The sequence below is a fragment of the Ictidomys tridecemlineatus genome, chromosome 7 (genome assembly GCF_052094955.1).
Source record: "Ictidomys tridecemlineatus isolate mIctTri1 chromosome 7, mIctTri1.hap1, whole genome shotgun sequence".
In the NCBI taxonomy this organism is placed as follows: domain Eukaryota; kingdom Metazoa; phylum Chordata; class Mammalia; order Rodentia; family Sciuridae; genus Ictidomys; species Ictidomys tridecemlineatus.
In genome coordinates, this window is record NC_135483.1 from 134,818,792 (window position 1) to 134,842,288 (window position 23,497).

A 23,497-nucleotide genomic window follows, 5' to 3' on the forward strand; every position below is an offset into this window, starting at 1 on the left:
TTCTTTCTTTCTTTCTTTCTTTCTTTCTATTTTGCTTTTCAATTTATAGACAGCAACATGTGCCCTTCTGTTTAAAATATTTGCTGTCCAAAAAAGTATTACATAAAATATCCTGATTCCATTTTGTTTAAACTATTCTCTAGAAAGGAAATTCTGGAAACAGCTTCTTTGTCATCATATAGTGCCTTCTATTTACCTTTGTTTCCATTTCAAGTAGTCCTTAGTTATTTATTAAACATTTATTGAATTTCTGAATGAGATCTCATTGAGTTGCTCACAGTTTATCAAGAAATTAGCAAGGAAACCTACGCAGTTTTATATAGAAGGGTGCAGTGCAGCCATGAAGAGCAGTCTTGGGGTGACTAGGAGAAGCTGGGCTTGGTCCCAGTACCTTTGTCGATGTACGTCAGTTACTTACATTCTGTGCTTCATGTTGCTCAATGACAAAACAGAAATAATACTTAATTCAAAGTCACTGTAAGTGCAAATAAGATAACATGCTCACAGAATTTGGTTAGTATCACTAGGTAAGGACTTAGTAATATTATTATGATGTGTTTACTTTTCTGTTTATTTTACTTTATACAAAGTAATTTATTGACTGAAAGAAAGAAACAGAACGTGATTTCCAAGGAATTCTCATTTAAACTCTGGGTATAAAGATTGCCCATAACCTAATTCCTCTGCTAAGGTAATATAAAAATAAAAGCCCAATGGTACTCTTTATAGCTGTAATAAAATGTTTCTGAACACAATATATTTACCAGGAAGAAGAAAACTAAGTAGCTTAGACACTTACACACACATACATAGAAACCTGTTTGAAAAAAAATTATTAAGTATATGAGAAAGAAGTTCAGTCAAAGTATCCAAAGGAAACAATCTCAAGCAGGGAGACACTGTCAAGATCTTCAAAAGCATATACTGATAAAAGCATGTTTTGAAGTATGTTGGAAATGCCTGGGTTTGAATTCTGATTCTAAGACCAATTACCTCTGTGACATTGACCTGATCTTCTAACCTCTCTGTGCTTCATCTTCTATCTCTAAATGATGTTAATAGCAATACCTACCTGATGTGGGTGTGATAAAGATTAAATGAGTTTATATGTTGTATTAGATTTCTTTTGTTTGTGTAACAAATAATTAAAAGCTTAACAATGCAAACCACATCCATTCATTAAGTTACAGTCCTGTGGGACCGAAGTCCTGACAGTGTGGATATATTCTTTGCTCAGGGTTTCATGTGGCTGGAATTAAGGTGTCAGTTTTGCTGAGCTCTTTCTTAACTGCTTTGCTCTGGGGTAAATCCTACTCTGTGGTCATCCTTACCGTTAACAGAATTCAGTATCCTTAGGGTGATGAGCCAGCAGTCCAGTCTCCTCTGTGCTCTCGGCTAAGGGCTTCCCTCGGTTCCTAGAGGCTGCACCATTTCCTTGTCATGTAACCCCTTCCAGTTTCACACAGAGAGTATCACTCATGTTGAATTTCTGCCATCCTTAGTATATGACCTCTATGACATGATTTAAAGAGCTCATGGGATTAGGTCAGACTCACCTACATAGGCCCAACTATCAGGTCCCTGATTTGGGGACCTTAATTCATATTTAAAACCCTTTTTGCCATATAACATGAACATAACCACAAAAGTGTTATCTTAGCATCTTCATAATCCTGGGGTTACACAGGTACAGAGCATGTGCAGCAGGAAACAGGGAATATCAGGGGCCATCTTAGAATCTGGGCCACTAATGTGAAAGATACCAGGGCAGTGGTTGGCATGAAATAAGCAGCATGTATGTGTTGACTATGATTATTATTTTGAAAAGCTGCCAAATTTACCAAAATTAAAAAAAAAATAGCATTGTATTTTGCAAAATTCCGTGAAATCCTACCCCAGCGTAACATTAAAGAAATACAAATTGGCAGAACCTTTCTGGCAATCAAATTAGCAATGTGTTTGGAAAGTCCAGCACTTCCACATCTAGGAATTCAACTAAAGATATAATCAGAGATATGTATAAGAAAAGAAAATGTTAATTATACTATGATTTAAAATAACAAGTACTTGGAAAAAACCCAAATGTGTCCCTTCAGAAGTGTTTTTGAGTATTTGGGCATAAGTATTCAGTGAAATACTATGTAGCCTTAAAAACAAACACACACACAAAAAAACAAATGGACCAATACTCGTGGGGGCTGCAAAATATTGAATGAAGAGGGGACATTTTCACATTACAGACAAAAAATTATAGTTTATTAAAGTGTGTATATCATGTTAATCAATTCACACTCCTTTCTGAAACGTCAGGTAGGCCCTTGGCAAAACCTGGTCACTTGATGAGGAAAAAAGAACATACCTTGACAAGCCTCCTCAGTTGCTGCAGGTCAAAGACTTCTGGAGACTTTGGGTGCCCGAGCAGCCTTTGGAAGTGTGAAGTGGGGTTTTGGTGAGTTGGAGCCATTGGACAAGGAGGGCTCATGCCCCACCTCTGCCTGATCATGCCCACCCACCAAAAAGGAAGAGTTGGCATCACCTCCCCTAGCTTCCTGTGGCAGCCATCCACACAGTCTTTGAACAAAGGGTACAATTTGACCTTCACTCCTAATTTATATTCCTGTTTATATTGACCTGGTTTAATTTCACTCTCAGATAAGATTTTAGAGTTGTTTTTTTTTTTTTTTTTCACTGTAATGTTAAGAATCCTGGAATACTATGTACCAATGGCAGCGAGATATAGAAATGAACAATTGTTAGAACACCCACAGCAGCGGTGAGTAAACACAGGGAGGGAGCAATTACATATCTTCCTCCAGAAATCTGAATCAGGAAATGTAAAAGCAGATCTTGAAGAAATGGGCTTTATATGGGTATTCCTACTGGGTTCTTGGACTCTATATTTACAAACAAACAAACAACAACAAAAACAAAAATTCCCTAAGATTTTTGTTGTTGTTGTTCTGGAGATTTAACCCAGGGGCACTTTACCACGGAGCCACATTCCTAACCCTTTTCTTTTTTTTATTTTGAGACAGGGTTTCACTAAGTTGCTGAGGGCCTTGCTAAGTTGCTGGGACTGGACTTGAACTTGCAGTTTTCTTGTCTCAGCCTCCCAAGGCACCAGGATTATAGACATGCACCACTGCACCTGGGCTCCCCAGGACTTTTGAATGATTATCCTAGGGTAAACCCTATTACATAGCATAATACCGCTTCCCTTATATAAAGACCAATTAGTAGTTACAGTGAAAATTGTCTTTTTTTTTTTTCCTAAAATTATTTTCAACCCCTACACTTCACAGATGCAAGTGCCTTTAGTTGGGGGATCCAAAGATCACCACATGTTCAGATTAAAACAATTCTGCTCATTTACCATTCAATGCCAAAAGAGATATACCAAACCGCATAGTCAGTAGTAGGAACTAGTATCTTTCCATGGACCCTGAAACTAGGCGAGTTTCTTCTACCCCTAGCTCTTGTGTGACTAAATTCTTGATTAAAAAAAAAAATCTATGCCCAGATTCTTGTTTCCAAGTTCTATTTTCTCCCCATATTCCCAGGAGTAATTCAATCTACATTCAACTTTATTCACCTTTATTCTTCATTTATCTGTACTCCAATAATTTGTCCCTATTCTTTATTTCATTTTCTCTTTTTCTCCTCCTCCTCCTCCTCCTCCTCCTCCTCCTTCTTCTTCTTCTTTTTTTTGTAGTAGAACCCAGGACCACATACATCATGCTCTACCCCAGCTCTGCCCTCATTCTTATTCTAGTTCTTCTCAGTTTATCTCTGGTAAGCAGCTCAAGCTCATGACTGTACCCAGCATATAACAGGTATCCTTGCAGTGAATGGGGGGAGGGGGGAAGAATGTAAAAATATAGATACAGTTGTGGAGGGTTACATTAAGTCCATTTGGGCTCTGAGTGGGTTTTTTGTTTGTTTTTTTGTTTTTTGGCACCAGGTATTGAACCTAGGGGCGCGTAACACTGAGTCACATCCTCAGCCTTTTAAAAAATTTTTATTTAGAGACATGGTCTTGCTGAGTTGCTTAGGGCCTCACTAAGTTGCTGAGGCTCGCTTTGAACTTTTCTCCTGCCTCAGACTCCCGAGCCACTGGGAGACATGTGCCACTGTGCCCAGCTGGGTGGGTATTCAAGAGTCTCAGCCCATAATCATAAAATTTCAATCATAGGATAATTTATTCTGTAAAACTTGCCTAATAACACAAACATTTAAGGCTTATGGGAGGTTCTAAACTTACTATTTTTAGAAAACTCACTTCTATTTGTAGAAAGGTCAGTGTAGCCAACATTTATGGTAGTACTTCCTTTGAAGTGGTAAATTAAATTTTTATTTTTATATTCATTAAATGATCTATCTGAGCCAGTGGTTAATTTACTTATTTCTCATTACAGCATAAATGAAGCATAAAAATCAGTAACTTCTTATTTTCTATTCTTACTCTTAAATATTAGCAATCTCCTTTCCCTTTTGAATCTCTAGTTCATGTAAAACTGTCATTTTAGTATTTTAACTCAAAATCTGATTGCTCTATGTCTTAGTCCATTTAGGGTGCTACAACAAAATGCTATAGACTCGGTGGCTTATTAATAGAGATTAATTTCTCAGTTTTGGAGGATGGAAGCGCAAGATCAAGACACCAGTGATTCAGTCAGTGTCTGGCTAGGGCTCCTCATTTCATTGTAACCTCACAGCAGAACAGTGACAGATCTCTTCTGGTGACTCTTAGAAGCCTAAAGGCATTAATCTGAGCTCATGACTTTATTATCTCCTGAATACCCACCTCCTAACACTGTCACCTTGGGGCTTAGGATTTTAGCATAAGAATTTTAGAGGAATACAAGCATTCAGATCATAACAGTCAATTTTTAAAATTAAGTTTCTTATTGGTGCACTATGATTATGTATTATAGTGGGATTTATTATGACATTTGTACATGCACATAACATAATTTGGTCAGTTTCATCAGAGCAGTATATTTTATGAATATATATAACTATTTTCATATAAAATGTACTATTCAGGATTATATTTTATATGTTTCTCAAACAGAATTATTGTATATAGGATCAGTAATAATACAGTATTCCCATTAGGTACAACTTTTTGAAAAAAAAAACAAAAAACTAATAAGGCACTGACTTTTTGGAGATAAGGGCCTTTGTTAGGGTTTCCAGAGGCAGGATTCTGAATCATCTGACTCCTAACAAATATACATCCAATAGTTTTAATTATTGATGCTAGAAAACATAAATCAAGTCATCTGTATTTCTCTTTGTTTGATAACAGTTTCTTTCAGCTATATACTAGCAAAAACACAGCCTTCTGTTTTATAGGATGGCTTTTGATATTATTTAAGATTGCTTTCACTTGACTATGTGAAATAAGACAACTTCAATACAGAACATTACCATCTTCTCCCTTAGCCATCTTCCTTCCTACTTGTAACTACAAACATCTGAACTGGAGTAACATCTTAATCTCTCTCACTCTTAAATTTCTCCTGTATTATCTTGCTCTGTTGCCATGGAAGTGATTATAACATGGCAACTTTGGTAATAAGTCCAGAGAGTATTACAATGAAATCAGATTGGTTAAAACAAAGTAGAGTGAAAATTTTCCTCTATCTCCTAGGCTTTTTTTCCTTCCTATTTTTGTGTTTACTCAGATACTTAACCATAGGTCAATTTTTGTTCAATGGCTGTGGAAGATCTTCAGAGCCTCCAGGGTCTATGTGTGTAAATGGTGAGCAAATCTAACAAATCAAATTATTTACATTGATTTCATATTAGGTAAAGAAATCAATTGAACATTTTTGTTGTGCAACAATTCCAAATAGTTTCCTAGAGCTGGTAATCATGTAGTACAACATTTTAAAAAATCTACCTCAGCTGCTTTCTGTCTTTCCAAGCATTTATACAATACCTTTAAAACCTCCACAAGTCAATTGAAGACAAGATTGTCCATCTAACCAAACAAAGGTCACATTTGATCCCCAAGACAGTTTTTAAGATAGATACCACTTGGTTTTCAAACCAGGTCAACTCAAAGTCTGATTTTTTAAATACTTGCAGTAGCAAGTAGTGGTTGTATATTTAATTTTTTAAAAATGTTGAGTAAGTAACTTTAGGAAGGATGTGAGTAAATTTGTTACTAACTTTGTGCCTCTATTTTCCCATCAACAAGTAAATTCTTGATGATTATTGTCATCCATGGCTTTTTCTCTATCAAATTTAAAGAAGTATTTCTTTGGAGTGATGAAGGGAAAGCTGACTTTTTCATTGTCACCTTTATTTGCCGAAACAGATTGGTAGAAAATATTGGAATTGGTCTTACTTGAAATCTAGTGTATCTCCACCATCAATTAATTGGCAAATATAGAGACCAGCAGTTCTAAGTAAAATTAGGTGTTCAAAATCACCCCGTCTAGTTTCTTTCTCAAAGTCCTCTGCCTCATCAAGGAATCTGTTGACTTCTATAGGCCTCTGACTGGTTAGCTCTACTGACATTAGCTGTTCCTCTTTGCTACTAAGCCTTCCCTAGGTATTTTCCTTACTTCTAGAACTTTTCCTCCCCCCATTAAATCCACCTTCACTTTATTATAAACCCTCATGAAATAACAAGATAAAGAGAAGTCCCTCTAATATATAAGCCAAGTCTTATCACTACATCACTTCAACTCTGTAGTGGCTTCTATCTCAATTATAGAAAGAGCCCAAGTCCTTAAGGGCCCTGCACAATCTCGCCCCAGACACTAGCCTTCTCTTTTCACCCACTGCATTGCTCTCAGGGTCTTAGCACTTTCCATTTCTTTGTCCTGATCCATTCTTCCCTCAAAAGTCCAAATTGCTGGTTTCCGTTCCTCCTCTGGGACTCTACCTCCTCACTGTAACATTAGCTCACTAATGAAATAAAAATTGAATGTTCCTTCTTCATGGCCATACAATAGTCATTATGTCATCTAACTGCTTATTTTTCTCTGTAGCACTCATCTCCATAGGGCATTATATATTTAATTTATTTACCTGTTTACTGTTTATCTACCCCTATTCCAATAACTCTTCAGTAAGTCAGCATCATTAGAATAAGGAATTTTTGAATACATTACTTCTTTTTCTTTCCCTAACAAGTAAAATAGTCCCTGCAACATGATGTTTACTGAATAATGAAAGGCCTATAAACAAAGGTCAAAGTTCTTTTTCCTATAAAATGACATAAATGACCAAGAAGGACACTCAAATTCTCTGGGGGAAAAAAATGAAACAAAGCAAAACAAAGTGTTGTTGTTCAGGATGCTGTAAGGTAAAGGCAGGTCTGTTGAGAGCCAAATGCACGTGCCAGCTGGGAGTGTGAAGAAAAATACAAAATACAAAGGAAAATACAAAATACAAAGGAAATACAAAAACAGCAGGATAGTTAGCAGAAGAATCTGGAGTAGAAGAGTCCAAAGAATGTAGTTCCTAAAATTAAGGGAGACCATAGGTCTATGAGAGACACAAGGTGGGTGGCCAGTGGTCAGTCCTAAAGGTACTGCCTTTAAAAAAAAAAAAAAATTCACTCCTGTTAGATTTGAAGCTTGCTTAACTGCTCAGAAGGCATGGATAGAACTGCCATGCTCAGGTTTGATGGCAGCATATAATGTGCAGGTATTTTTTTTTGGAAGGCAAATTGGTTCTCTCAATCAATGCATCTATAGTCAAAGTGTGTTGAATGAATGGGCAAGAGAATGTTGATTCCCTAGTCTGTTACCTCTCCAAGTCACAGAGGTAAGTCTTTTTTTTTTTTTTTTTTTTGTCCATCTATTAGAACCAGTCCATGTTGGAAATTACACTACAGTGTAATCTAAAAATTGCTCCTATAACTTTGTAAACCAAAATAATGAGGGAAAGATGAATGTAGAATATGAAATCTAGGGGTATAAAGGACTGCTTCTGAAACTACGGGGCACTGGCCAAGTTTAAAGTGGATTTAACTAGGAAAACATGCAGCCAAAATGACCCCGATCTCTGTAGAGGCCTTTCCCAGGGCCTGTGCCTGCATTCCCCAGTTCTGCACAGTTCACACTGTGTACCACCTATGGTCTCCTTGATTATGAGGCCATTTACTATTGTGCTCTGCTGTTATTTTCCTTTGGGTAAAGAAGTATTTCTTGGAGCCTCTTTTAGTCAGTATTTTTTACGCTGTGACCAAAAGACCTGAAAAGAACAGTTTTAAGGAGAAAAAAGTTTATTTGGGGTTCACAGATTCAGAGCCATCTGTCCATAGTTGGCTGATTCTGTTCCTCCGGGTCTGAGATGAGACAGAACATCATGGCAGCAGTGTGTGGCAGAGAAAAGCAGCTCAGGACATGGCCATCTGGAAGCAGAGAGAGAATTCTTCTCTCATCAAGGACAAAATATATATCCCAAAGGCATGCATTCAATGACCCACCTACTCCAGCGCATCCTACCTGCCTGCAGTTATTACCCAGTTAATCACTATCAGAGGACTGATTCAATGATTAGGTAAAAGCTTTCATTAGCCAATCATTTCACCTTTAAACCTTCTTACATTGTCTTACATGTGAGCTTTTGTGGGACACCTCATATCTAAACCGTCAGAGTTCTTGTTTTTTGTTTTTTTTTTTTCCAAATAATAGTACATAAAAGAGAAGACTAAGAGGACTCAAGATTTTATTCCATTAGATCAATTTACTTGTTGAGGTTTCTTGCCTCTGTAGGAATTTATGTTTGCAACCCTCTGATCACTCTAACTGTTTCTTTATAACTATGAAGAATTTTTTTTTCAAGAGGTTTAATGATTCATCTAATGTGACAATAAGAAGTTTTCAATAATACATCGGGCTACATCTGATCGGCTTTCACTGACCATGTTGATATAGACAGTGAAGAGGCTTAAATTAATGTTTTATCCAGCAAAAGATTTAGGGACTGTGATTTACCATGTATAAAATCTATTCAGCCAACCTCTTTGGCATTGGACTTGAGTATTCCCCATAGCTCTGCTGAATTGACTGGAAACATGATAAGGCATCTAAATTCTGCAGGTATAGCCATCCCTAGCAACCAATTTGATTTTTGATGGACAAAGAGCCCCAGGAAAGTAGATGCCTTTGTACCCAAGAAAAAAGAAATCCGCAGCAGGAGAGATATACCCTAATCAGTATGCTCTGGATATGACAGCATGCAAGTGAGTGATCTATTTCATTCTGAACTCTGGCTCTGTCAATGACTGTACATGATTTACTAGAGCAAATCAAATAAATGTATTTGACTCCTGTTTTGACATTTCAAAGCACCGAGGCATATTTCCTTATGTAGCACTCTTATTCCACATGCTTAATTTTTCCTTTTTTCTTCTAAGTCATGCTACTAGAATGACAATGAAAAGAAGAATGCATCAGGGTAGAATTATTTTTGGTGCTTCCCAACATTATGGGAAGAATAGTTTTCTGCAAGGATATAACAGTGTGGTTCATGTGGTTAAAAAAAAAAAGAAGAAGAAGAAGAAGAAGAAAATTACAGTCCCTAAAAAAGGCTTTAAGACCTTGACTATGCAATCAGCAGTCAAATACTTGAATGCTCTGTTGCTCCTGTTCCTCTTACAGGTACATGTGACAGCACTGCAGCTATGAGTGGAATTTTAAAGGGGAAGTTTGAAGAAGTTGACGGCTCCTCTCCCTGCTCCTCTGTACAGGAATCAGATGATGATGTTTTTAGCTGTGACAGTGCTGAGCGTGTTGATAGTGTCAATCCATCCACGTCTAGTCATTTTACCCGTGAGTATCTAAAGTTGTATTTTCATGTTGTGCTATAAATTGTACTGAATGTTCAACTCTTGGTGACTTTAGATTTATCCACTGGCATATATCTTCTCCCAACTTCATCAGACCAAACATATTTGCAAATATCACTCTGATTAATTAAACTGCAAAATATGCTTCTGAGGGCTGGGGATATAACTCAGTTGGTAGAGTGACTGCCTTGCATGCACAAGGCCCTGGGTTCAATCCTCAGCACCACCAAAAGAAAAAAAATAAGTGCTAATTAATGAATGAAAAGTGTTTTGAGAAGCCTATGAGACTTGTAGCTAACATCTGAAAACCAGAATAAACTTCTGTTCATCTCTATGGAATGATTATACATTAGGCAGAATTAAGGCCAATGAGAGGTAAGCAGATAGCAACTGAAAATAATTTAGCATGCATCTTCAGTTTTCTGAGAAAGCCATTTTTGGAAATCAAATCAATTGAGCCATTTAGAGCATTTGATATTGGTCAGTGAGTTGTGAAATATCTGCAGTGGGAACACAACACATCCATTTCCTAGGCAAGAAAAATGATTTTCTTTTTTGCAGTGTGGAGATCAGACCCACGTCCTCCTGTATGCTAGGCACTCGTTCCACTACACTAAGGTGAGAAAATGACTTTTGTTTTAAAAAGAACGCTGCTGTGAAATCCAGGCCTTGAAAGCTATAAACTTCTATAGTTGTCTCTCTATACAAGTAAAACAGATTCAAGGCCAAGTTCATGCACTGGAATATGGGCAGCTTTCTTTACATACATACTTTTCCTAAGTAGCTAATGAGCCAAATTACTTAAGTTCATATGGCATGGTCTAATTTATAATTTGACTAATTCTCACATTGCATTCCTGGCAAAAGATGCACATATGAAGGTTTTCTATAGGTGAACCCATTCCTATAGCTCTGTGTCCATTCAACCTCAATCATTAAGGGAGGGGGATCTCAAAGTTATTTTTTAGAAGAGTTAACACTTAAAGCAAAACTAAACAAAGTCAGTGAAACCCATAAATTATAAACTCCCTTTTAAAGTTGCACTCCATAAGTAAAGGTTAAAATTATTCAACACAAATGGGTATAATTTAAGAGATGTAATTTTCACAATAGGATAGTGTTTTTTTTGTTTTGTTTTGTTTTTGGTGCTAAGGATTGAACCCAGGGCCTTGTGCAGGTGAGGCAAGCACTCCACCAACTGAGCTATATCCCTAACCCAGATTTGGGGATTTTAAACTCACCAAAAACATCCTTTGAAAATTCACACTAACATTTATGTACTGCGGTTCTAACTATTAAAACTGCGTTTTTTTTAATCTCTCTTTCTTCTCTCCCCAAGAATTTGAAATTTTTTTAATTTATAAATTCTCCATCATTGTTAGAAGAATTTAGAATTTAAAATAGATAAAATTTTATAAGAATGTTTAGCCTTTGCATTATTTAATCTCTTGACTAAAGTCACTTTTTTTTTTTTTTTTTGGTTCCAGGGATTGAACTCAGGGACACTTAACCACTATGCCACATCCCCAGCCCTATTTTGTATTTTATTGAGAGACAGGGACTCTGTGAGCTGCTTAACACCTTGCCTTTGCTGAGGTTGGCTTTGAACTCATGATCCTCCTGCCTCAGTCTGCTGCTCTGCTGGGATTATAGGTGTATGAGCTTAAAGTGACTTTTTAAATAAAAACCATTTTTAATGTAAAAAATAATGAGGAGATAAAGGAATACTTGGCAGGAGAGAGAGAAGGTAATAGCTGTTTTGAGGACAAAATTCTCCAGTTACATAAAATCAAAACCAGACCCTGGATTTGGGGGAGATACATTTAATTTGAGGTTTGCTTCTAGCCTTTCCACACCTTCTAAGTGATTGTAATGTTGTAGAGGACACTGATACAGCTTTTTACATTTTACTGTCACCTGCAACACCTAGAAGGTATGCATGTTTAGAGTTCTTTACTGAGTGAGCACATTAATGTCAGACAATTCTTAACAGCTGGAAAGAATGAGTACACTCACTGCCTGGCTTGATGGCACATGCCTGTAATTCCCCTGGCTTGACAGACTGAGGCAGGAGGATTGCGAGTTCAAAGCCAGCCTCAGCAAAAGCGAGGCATTAAGCAACTCAGTGAGACCTTGAGTTCAGTCTCTGGTCTCCTCCCACACCCCCCAAAAAGAATAAGTGCACTGGATGTTCTTATCCTTAAGAAAGCAATAGTCTACATTTAAATGCAACACCCTTGGGAACACTATAATGATGCCCTTTCTATGTACTTTGAAGAATCCTTTTCTAAACCCCAGAGCACTAGCAAGAGCTGCCTAGCGTTTCTCAATCTTTTCTTCCCCCCCCCTTTTAACCACTCCTGAAAAGCACCATCAATCTAAGGCCCCATTTCTTTGAGGCACCACCTCATCTAGTACAGTGCAGCATTTTCCACACCCTTGTCGCCTTTTTTCTTTTTCTTTCTTTCTTTCTTTTCTTTTCTTTTCTTTCTTTCTTTCTTTTTTTTTTTTTTGTAATCTTCAGCATGCTTCCAGACTCCTTGGTGTCTATGCCTCTTCTAAAGTTACAAATTGGTTCTCTCCTGGAAAAATCAATTGCTAGACTTCTCTATGCAAGATATCTATTGATTTCTATAGCTTGTGAGTTCACCAAGTACCTATAATGTTCATTTAAACATTACCAGATCTTACAGAAGTGACTCAAGATGCTTTCCTGATGACACTGTTGTTCTGATGGTTTAGAGGAGTTGAAATATTATAGGTTAGGCAGAATACCTAAGCAGGTCTGTGAAAGAGTGAAAGTTCTAGTGGAGAGGAGTTTATTTTTTAATAACTATTTTGATATGTGATCCTAAGTATTCTGTTTTATCACCGTTGCTATAGTCCACTGAGGCAAAGACACATATCCAGTGTAGTCAGTGGAGAAATAATTGCCAGCTGCAAAGTTTGACGAGTCTTTTCCAGCAGTGCTGTTAATGCGCTTTTTCTTTGTGAATTTTCAAGGGTTTTAAGGGAAACATTTGCTGATACGTGTCTGTAAAAGGATGTGATGGCATCATTGAGCAACTTGTAATAAGTCTGTGATCAGAGCCATGACTGGGGACAAACAGTGAAAAGGAAGGGTAAAGAAGAGGAGGTGGAAAAATGTGACCTACAGAGGACATTTGTCACTGTGGGCTCTGCTTACTTGGTCTCAAATACAAAACCTCATTAATTGTTTTGCAAAGTTGGACAAATTGAAGAAGAAAACCCATGTTCGTTTCTTTAAGGGGTCAAATACACAATATGACTCTACACAAATCATAAAAAAGACAAAAACAACCATAATAGTCCAACCTCATTTTTAATTCAAACAATGTTAGGACTAGCAAGGCCTTAGAGAGTATCTCAGCTGATTTCATTATTTTACAGATGTGGAGAATAAGGCCCAGGGAGAATACCCTGACAAGAATCAAAATATGAGCTGGTGGCAGAGGACTTTAATGTAGATCCCTAGAGTCTGCCTTTCTTCTAGACCATGCAGGTGTCTGATGGTTCAGTGACATGCCTGACTACAGGGACCCAGATCATCAAGGGAAAGGCATAGTGTGTCTTTTATGCCAGCTCCTCTTAGAACTAGAATAGTCTATCTTGTGGTAAGGGTAAGTGGCATCTCATCTCTTATTGCTTTTTTTTTCTTTTTTGGTTTTGTTTTTCCAGTTGGTTTCTGGTGAAAGTGTTAGCATGCCCTGGCTTTAGGATAGTGCCAATGATGGGTTTATGAACAGTCAATGAGCTCAGTGAAACAGTTGGCACAGAATTCAACTTGAGTGTGAAAGAACATTTTACTTCTCATTTCTGTAAGTGACAAGGCAGACTGTTGAGACTCTATGTATGTCACTGACATTGATGGAAATATCTTACAGAAAACATGTTGTTTTGCATTTCCATGAAGGAAATTGGTTGATCTTGGTGACATAATGCTGCTTGTGATAATGTAGATACATTACAGTGAAAAGTAGGTGGGTGAAGTACATATTGCAAATCTTTAACAGCAGGGTTATTTCATTTAACTTAAGAGAAAAAACCTTTCTACATTCTACTTTTGCCAGAGGGCTGAATGGGCATCATAGACTCTCTGAAAAAAAAAAAAATAGTAATTTTTTTCTATCCCTTGAACTCTAGGCCTTGCATTACTTGTTCAATAATTCAAGACTTCAGAAACCCACTTACCTTTCGTTTTAATTGAACTCACTTAATCACAGCTTCTGATTGAATGGAGTAATTATATTCCATTTTGCTGGCTATGTACAGAGTTGGCTTTTATATTTGTTTGTTTTAAGCCCTGAAAAATCATTTAAATTTGGCTTTAAACTTAACAGCACAATTGGGCCAAATTTCAAATAATTCTTTTTTTTTTTTTTTTGTATTTATAACAATGAATCTAGAAAAACAACAATTGTGCGGGTTGTGGTGGCACACTCCTATAATCCCAGTGGCTTGGGAGGCTGAAATAGGAGGATAACAAGTTCAAAGCCAGCCTCAGCAACAGCGAGGCACAAAGCAACTCAGTGAGACCCTGATGTGGCTCAGTGGTTGAGTGCCCCTGAATTCAACTTTGGTACCAAAAAAAAAAAAGAAAAAGAAAAACAATTGTTATGGTTTTAACTCTGAGCTATCATGAAAAACTAAATATAAAGATAGTCCTTTGGTGTTAATGGTACTGCTTCTCATATCGCTTGAAAGATAAGGCTTTATTAGACGTATTTCATAAGATTTGACATACATCATAGAAAATTTTACAACTTCCCAGATCTATTATTTACTCAGAATATGTATAGGTAGAATTGATATTGTAGCTGTATTTCATAAAAAGCACAAGAATTAAAGCTGCTATTAAATATTAAAGATGACATCTTCCCATTAGTGATCAGAATATTTTTATCTGACAGTAAAATTTATTATAAAATGAATGTAAATTTTAGAGTGTTCACATTTTATAGACCTCTAGACAGAGAATCATATACTTACTTTGGGGGTCATCTAAGAATGGAACCAAACAATAGATAAAGGATTGACCAATTGCAAAATGTCCTGGCTTGAAAAATTAATCCAAATGAATTTAGATGATTAAAATTCTGCTAGCCATCTTCAGAGTACCATAATCTTCTGGCTTTGATTTGAATACCAGAGATTGATTGGCTTTATTTATTTATTTATTTATTTATTGTTTATGATGATGATGATGTCATTGCCTGAAGCAAATGTCCTTATGTTTCTCAAAAGAATTTAAAATTCATTGTGCAGATCTGGCATTCTGGTGCTTTCTGACAGCTTCAGGGAAGTACATTTGTGTGCATGTGAATGCAGAGGTCCTGCTTAAAAACAAACAAGCAGGCAAACAAAAAGAGCCAGTTGGTGTGATTTCTGAACCGGCTGCTGGTATTTAACCCTTGACCCTTTCATCCTGGAAAGTATATATCTTTATGTCACCTTTTTTTTTTTTCTTTTTGCCTGAGGAATTTTGGAATAAACTGAGAATATTTTAGGGCCACAGAATTATTGAACAATGTGTTTTACATTCTAAATTACTATGATCTGGCATAAACTAGAATAAAGGTTAAAAGTGACAAAGAAAAAGCAATCTTAATAAATTCAACAAAAGGTAAATGTTTGCTTTTCAAGCAAAGACAAACACATAAAAACTTGGACAGGCATTTTATTTTAATGAAATTTAATTCCAGGCAGGAATGTATTCTCCGAGTTAAAATTGAAATAGATTCCCAATTTATTGCATTTGCTTTTATCTTATCTCACAAATATAACAGTGGAGCAGCAACAGAAATTGATTTACATAATTTACAATTTTGACAATTTGAATTTTATGAAATGATTTAAATAACCAACTATTAAGTTGCTTTAAGATCCTTATAAAGATCTTAACATCTTGTAAAATTAACATAATGAAAATCTGAAAAATCTGCCCCCCAAAATAAAGAACACATATAAAATAAAAAAGAACCATAACACCCAAACTCAAAACAGTTTGCGAAACACTGTGAAAGCTGGTGACCATTGATAAATAGCGTGCACTAAATACTTCTGTAATGGGTTCTATTGGCTGTGGTGAGACTAGCTATTTCTAATGGCGAGACTTATTCTGTAGTGGGCCTTATTAATTTTGACGTATGGAGACCTCAGGTGCATGAATTATTATGTATTTTATACCATCACTGGATGAATGTTAGTGAAAATATGGTAAGATGAAAATGCATATATTTTAGTTTAAATTACATTGATAAAATTCTTTTAAATTAGTATTTATAGTTTATGAAATAGATTTAAACACACACACATACATACATTTCATCTTGAAATGTGTTGTAATGCCTTAAACTTTTACATTTTTGAAAATGTGTGTACTGTAAATCTTAATGACAGAGGTGACAGAGTTTGGAGTAAGCTTTTTGGCTGCTGCCATTAAAGAACCCCACCAGCACAATTTTAGAGGAGGAGAGTTTATTTGAGGGCTCACAGTTTTAGAGGTCTTAGTTCATAGATGGCTGGCTCCATTCCTCTGGGCTCCAGTTGAGGCTGAACATCATGACTGGAGAGTGTAGCAGAGGAAAGCAACTCACATCACAGAGATCCACAACCAGAGAAAGACTCCACTTGCCAGATACAAATACATACCTCATAGCCACATCCCAATTCCCACCTTCTCCAATCAGACACTGCCACTTAAATTAATCTCACCAGGGATTAATTCACTGATTGTGTTAAGACTCTTACAACCCAATAATTTCTCCTCTGAAATCCAAATCATAAAGGGCATTTAATCCCATCTTTAAGGACCTTGTTTTGGAAGAAATAATGGCAATGGAATGTAAATCATATTTTTTTAGTTGTAGATGGACACAATATCTTTATTTTTTATTTGTTTGTGTGGTGCTGAGGATCGAACCCAGGGCCTCATGTATGCGAGGCAAGTACTCTACCACTGAGCTACAACACCGGCCCCAAGATAATCTTACTTTTAACTTATTAATATGATAAGCTAAAGAATATTTTGAAAAGCAAAAGGATAAGCAAACTGCCTAAGTTCACACAGCTTGAATATGCCGAATCTGGATTTTAAAATCAGCTTAAACTCCACAGTTCATACTATACTACGTAACCACTATAGCATGGTATATGCTATAAATTCCACAAGAAGATTAAAAATAATTATTCTACTTCATGCCATATAGCAGATAAGCATTTATGAAGTCTTTCACTAAAGTTAAAAAAAAAAAAAAAAAGCTTCCCGCCTGGAATAAAAGTAGTTTTTTAGTTCTCATCCACATTAATATTAATTAGAAGAAAATACCACTGGAATTGATGGAGATTGAGATTCTGATCAAATTTAACCCATTTATGCTGATTGCCATTGGAATTTATTTTGTTAAGTACTGAAACTCTCATGTCCCTGCTTTTAATAGGTCCCACAGCTAAAGGAATATAAATTCTTTGCATTTACCAAGAGTCTATTAATAATCTCTGTTCAAAAGAGAATCATTGGGACATACGGAGTGTTGAAGAGTGCACAAAGATACTGCCCCACATGGGCTGAGTGAGCTTGAGGAATTTACACTCTCCCTGGGAACTTCAGACTAGTAGACATGAAATAATGTTGAAGTATAATTTTTAAGTGCTACATTGTAGACTGGAGAAAAATGAATTCTTCTGTCCAGGGAAATTCCACCTGGAGAGAGTACATCATTAAATAGAGATAGGCTTTGAGAGATTCGAGGGTTATAATTTTATTCTTCAAATGAAAGAATTTATTTACAATAAATATATGACTCTCAGTTTTAGGTTTCAAAATGAACAAAAACTTCTAATTAATATTGGTTTCCAAGAATTTCTATCTGATGAAATAAAACCCATCAATTTCTCTTTTTCTACTTCACTGGAGGGTTATAAGAAGATATAGTAAAAGCATTGCTTAAAGTGAAAGAAGGAAAAGTTACAAATATTAGGGTTCAAACCAGATGGACACATGGAAGTGCTGACTGATTGGGTCTCCTTTGCCTATTTTGCCTGTGGTTTAAGCCATTTTGTCTCATCGCCCAGACCTAGAGCTGCTATGCAAACTTCAGTTGAGCTACAAATAAACCACTTGTTGTAACTTTGAAATAATTAATGTGTTTTTAGAGGTCTATTCTTTTGAGAAAAGCAATGAGTGAATGATTAGAGCATTTGAAAAATTGTATACATTTTCATAAATATATGGAAGAAAAAATAAAGAATATATAAAGCCTAGGTTATGATTTACAGCCTATTTGAATGCACTTGTATCAGATTCATCAGGATATTTGCAGAATGGGTTAAATGATAAGTCATCTATTACTTTATATTTTATTAAATCTCTCTTTATTTGTTGACGTGTGGGATAAAAGAGAACAATGCTGCTTTGTTTACCATCTCTCAATTAATTTTATAGCCATTTTTATCATATTTGGTGAATTTTTGTTTCGATAGTCTCCATGTAGTGTTGCTCTACATTCCTTTTTGTGGTCTGGTTACCAGACATGAATCAAAGAATATAAATGACTCTTCTGTCTTAAATAAACAAACAAACAAACAAAAACTAGGAGAAATAGCTTTCCTATATTCTGGATTTTTTAAAAAATGTAAATTACCTATTTGAGATAAAATAATTTATTTAGTATTATGGCCAACCAAGATCTGTCAACATAACCATGTCCACTAGTTTCTCTTACTGCTAACATGTAACTAAGTCAATTATTTAATTTCATTTCCTTTACTGATAATACTTAGCACTTGTCCTGGAACCCCTTTTAAATATTCGAAGTTAATGGTCATGGCTATGTTAGTTCAAACTTTGTATTGCAAATGAAAAAATCTTTGTAATCTAACTTAAATAAAAGGAGATTCTCTTAGGTCATGTAACTGAGATTGATGGGTGAAGTCATGTTCAGCAAAAAAAAAAGGATTTGTATATCTGTCACACAACCACTTCAGTACTCCCCCTGTTTACTGTGGCATGGTATGACATGGGTCTCTTTTCATTATGGGAGATAGTCATTTTTTTTCCCCCTGCTGTATAAGGAATTATGAGTTTCCCAGATGATCTGAGGACAATATCTGTTTGCTTATAGATATCAGCATCCTTCTTGCACTGTGTGTTCTTTTTTGTTTGTTTGTTTTTGTAGTGCTGGGGATTGAACCCAGGACCTTATGCACGCAAGGCAGGCACTCTACCAACTGAGCTATACACCCCACCCCGGTCCATTGCACTATATTTTTAAAGGCAAAAATGAATCTCTTCCACCCCTGACTCTACATTTTATCCTGTGTGTTCATTTGTGCTCAGATCCAATCTCTTGAGTATTTTATTTCCCAACTTTCATGTCTATTAGTTTGCCTACTGGGCTCAGAAAATAAAAACTTTGGTGGGACACTGGAGAGTAGGAGGAAAGAATACACCAGAATATTCCCACCCACTCATCCATGATTTAGGTGGTATTTCCAGTAACTGCTTCATGTACTCTCTGGTCCAGTCCTTGCTGTAATGGTGCTGCTGTTGTGGTCCCAGCCCTCAGGGATCTGACTACCAGCAGCAGCATAGGCTCTTGAATCCAGAACTTAAATCATTTCCTTTGTTCCTCCAACCGGAGGGCTGACAGCATCTTTGTATTATTGCTAACTTTGGAGTTTCTTGGGTTTCCCAGCTTTGTTTGGAATCACAGTTCTTTCAAAACCTTTGTAACTAGACCTATGTGTGATTCCTTCCATTAGACTACCTGGCCTGTGACTGGCAACCCTAGCATGACTCTAGTAAACCAATCACTGGGACCAAGATATGAGGTCCTTTGACTTGCTGGGTTTCCTTCATTTTCTCACTCTTTTTCTAATAAGGATTCATGGAATATGTTATAATAAAAAATGGGGGGAAAAAGCCCTGGGTACAATAATAATAATTCGTATGAATTCTATAGTTAATACTCATGAAGAAGATATAAAGGAAATATCTCTTAAAAAGAAATTCCATGGGGGCTGGGGATGTGGCTCAAGCGGTAGCGTGCTCGCCTGGCATGCGTGCGGCCTGGGTTCGATCCTCAGCACCACATACCAACAAAGATGTTGTGTCCTCTGAGAACTAAAATAAATAAATAAATATTAAAAATTCTCTCTCTCTCTCCTCTCTCACTCTCTCTTTAAAAAAAAAAATGAAATTCCATGCAATAAAGTTATTTGTAAGTGAATAGTGGAGATAATAATTTCTTTTAAATTTTAAATATCCTAACATATTCTTTTTTTCTTTTTCACATAATAAGATAATCTAACATATTAATGATCTGCTGCGAGTCATATGTTGTTGTAGATGCAGTACTTATGTTTACTACAAAATGTAAAATCAAAGTCTACATACTCATTTGATATACAAATAAACTGGTGGTAAGTAATCTGACCAAAGTCTTAGTAGTTAAAAACAACAGAAATGTGCCATCTTTTGTTTTTTTGCTACTCCAAAGCCTAAGCTTCTTTGATGGCATAGGTACTAAGCAACTCAACCTGTCTAACAACCCTGTCTCTAAATAAAATTCAAAATAGGGCTGGGGATGTGGCTCAGTGGTCGAATGCCCCTGACCTTCAATTCCCCAGTACCAAAAAAAAAAAAAAAAAAGGCTTCTATGCCATTAATACTTTTTTTTTTTTTGAATAGTGTTGAATCTGCATTTCTTGAATCATAGTTTTAAAAATCTTGACTCAGGGCTCATTTCATATTTACTTTATGGCAAAATCACTTTGCAATAAAGTTGTCTGTGATGAAGTCTACTTATGACTACAATCTATGCTGAAATCCCCTTATATGATATCCAGAATGGATTCCCCTTTTCTTTACACTTTACATTTGACATTGGCATGATGTACTCCGTAGTGCTGCAAACATTACCATTTAAGGTCTTTGCACACTTCCTAAAGTGTGAAGAAATTATGTTATGTAAATGTTTATTAGATTACTTATTAGGTACTAGGCATTCTGTAAAAGTGAGTTTTTGGGATAATTTTTATACTTTATTATGGCATAAAAAGTAAGGACATATTCTTAACAGAAAGTCTGAAATTCGTTCCTTATTTATTTATTTATTTTTTAAGAATTAAAACTAGTCAAGACCTTATTTGGGTATTCATGGCCAGCAGGGCAATACCTGTGAGATTTCCATGAGGAAAAAAATGCCCATCTTAAGAATTAAGGTAGGGGCCCGGGGTTGTGGCTCAGCCATAGCGCACTCACCTAGCACATGTGAGGCCCTGGATTCAATTCTCAGCACCACATAAAAAATAAGTAAACCAAATAAAGGTATTGCTTTCAACTATAACTAAAAAAAAAAACACAAAAACAACTTAAGGTAGGTAAGACAGACTGCTTAATTAGCCAAAAGTTGTGCTAACAAATGCTGTGAAGATCTCCTTGTTTTATTCCTGTTAGTGGATATTGCTTTCTTCTTTTTTTAGGGTTCCATTCTATTTTTTGCAGCTCAGCATGAAAGTACACTGACTAATGTAGTCTTCAATTTAGCTGTGTTCCTAGGACCATCTGTAAGAATTTATGCATTTCCTGGGAATCTGATCAATTCTAGCAGCAAAACTCTATTTTCTTTGGAAGATTAAGGAATTTTTAAATGAATTTTATGCTTAAAAGTTCATTTTTATTTGAAAAATTTGTGGGCCAAATGTCCCAAAACTCTTCTGTACTTTTTGAAATTGATTGGTTTGAATAATTCTCTTTTATGCAGATACATACAAACGTTCTTATATAAAGGCATAAATATCTTCCTATCACAAAATGTGTTTACTGTTTCTTTCTTCTTGGTAGTGTGTGTGTGCGTGTTTGTGTGTGAGACACTTGATTTTTCTTCTTCCCTTTTGTTCTTCATTCATACCTCTTGCCCCTGAGGGTAACACTTCTTGACAACCTGGTTTATATCCTTTTCTTTTATTTTGGTACTGGGGAATTGAACTCAGGGGCATTTGACCACTGAGCCACATCCCAGTCCTATTTTTAATAGTTCTATTTTGAATTTGACTGGGTCACACTGAGTTGCTTAGTGCCTCACTTTTGTTGATGCTGGCTTTGAACTCTCGATCCTCATGATTCAGTCTTCCCAGCCACTGGGATTACAGATGCATGCCACCATGCCTGGCTCCATTCATATTTTAGGGCGATGTAAACATACACATGAAAGTATTGCCCATGAAAGTGTTTTGAAAGTTATTGTGTACTTTTTTCTGCATCTTGATTTTCTCATTTCATAACACTACATGGAACTTTCCAAAGTTATCTGTTATAGTTGTTTTATTATTTTAATACTTTATAATAATTCAAGGTATGAACATATAAAAATTTAGTCAATCTTTACCCTGTGGCTGCTCACTTTTTTTTTTTCAAGTTAGTTTTTGTGCTACTGTGAACAAAGATATAATATGTATTCTTTTAAAATGTTCTTCAATACTACTGCTCAACTTTTTAATGGGATAGAGTCCCAAGAGTGGGAGCACTGGCCTAATAACTACTGGCATATTGCTTTTTCAAAAAGGTGGCAAAACAGACACTTCTACCAGTTCTGGATAAAATTATACTGTGTTCCATAAGTCACAATCAATAGGTATGTGTTTATTCAAAAAATAAAGTCCTTGTTCTCATCCTGTATACCTTAGTAGTCAAGGTAGAAGGTAAACAACCAAATAACATAATGATGTCACAAATCTGCTTGAAGAAAATTAACATAAAGAAATAGGAAGGGTATGGCCACTTTAAATAAGATGGCCATAGAGGGCCTGAGGTTCAATGAAGTAAGGGAGTGGGCCATAAATGGTAGGAAGCTTTCAGAGAGAAGGAATAGCAAATAGAATATATATCAAATAGAATTTATCAGCTTGACACTGTGTGCATAGGCAACAGGGAGACTATGGAGGAAGCAAGAAGACCAGATGGGAGGTTACTGCTGGAAGAGAGAGATGTGGGGAATTGGATTGTGTGGCAGCAGTGGAGATGGTGAGAAGTAGCCGAATAAAAGATACTTCTTAAAGACAGAGCTAAGAGGAGGTGCTAACTGGCTATGAGGTGTGAGGGAAACAGATGAACATTAATGACTCATGGGCCTTTTAAAATTATCTTTGTATAGACTTACAGAAAATTTGCAAACATCGCACAGAGAATTCCCATGACTTGTTTGCCCAGCTTTTCCTAAAGTTAACCTCTTATGTCACCATGACATACTGGTCAAAACTGAGAAATGGTCACAGGGTAATCTTAACCAGAGGATAGACTCTTCAGATTTTAGTTTGTCCATGAATGTCATTCTTCTGATCTAGGATCCAGCTGACCAGGAATACTATGTCAAATTGAGTCATAATGCTTCCATAGTCTCCTCCGTCTGTGACAGTTGCTTAGTCTTTCTGTTTTCATGATGGCAACTTTTTGAAGAATATGTCAGGTTTTGTAGAATGTTCTTAAATTTTAGCATGTGTGCATGTGTGTGTGTGTGTGTACAAAACAGCTTGCTAATTAAACTCACATTGAAGGTGGGGAAGGTTGGGAATTAGGCTTCATTTCTTGAAAATGGAGTATCTATGTTTTGAAAATATTTTGTAAGAATATTTATGAAGTTATTTATTTACGACTTATAG

The 23,497-nt window shown here is 36.1% G+C and overlaps 1 protein-coding gene and 1 non-coding gene across 4 annotated transcripts in view; one reads left to right on the top strand and one right to left on the bottom strand.

Annotated features, from left to right (window-relative positions):
• Csrnp3 (cysteine and serine rich nuclear protein 3) overlaps nt 1-23,497 on the top strand; it is a 187,465-nt gene that overhangs the window by 9,049 nt on the left and 154,919 nt on the right. For 2 of the 3 annotated variants that reach the window (XM_078017518.1, XM_078017517.1), the window contains exons 2-3: nt 9,630-9,800; nt 10,379-10,435. The gene's annotated coding sequence lies outside the window, so the exon portion shown is untranslated. The remainder of the gene's footprint in view (nt 1-9,629; nt 9,801-10,378; nt 10,436-23,497) is intronic. The other variant, XM_078017516.1, reaches the window with a different exon arrangement.
• Nucleotides 19,009-19,083, bottom strand: Trnaa-ugc (transfer RNA alanine (anticodon UGC)). The gene has a single exon. It is a non-coding gene; the product is annotated as a tRNA-Ala (tRNA).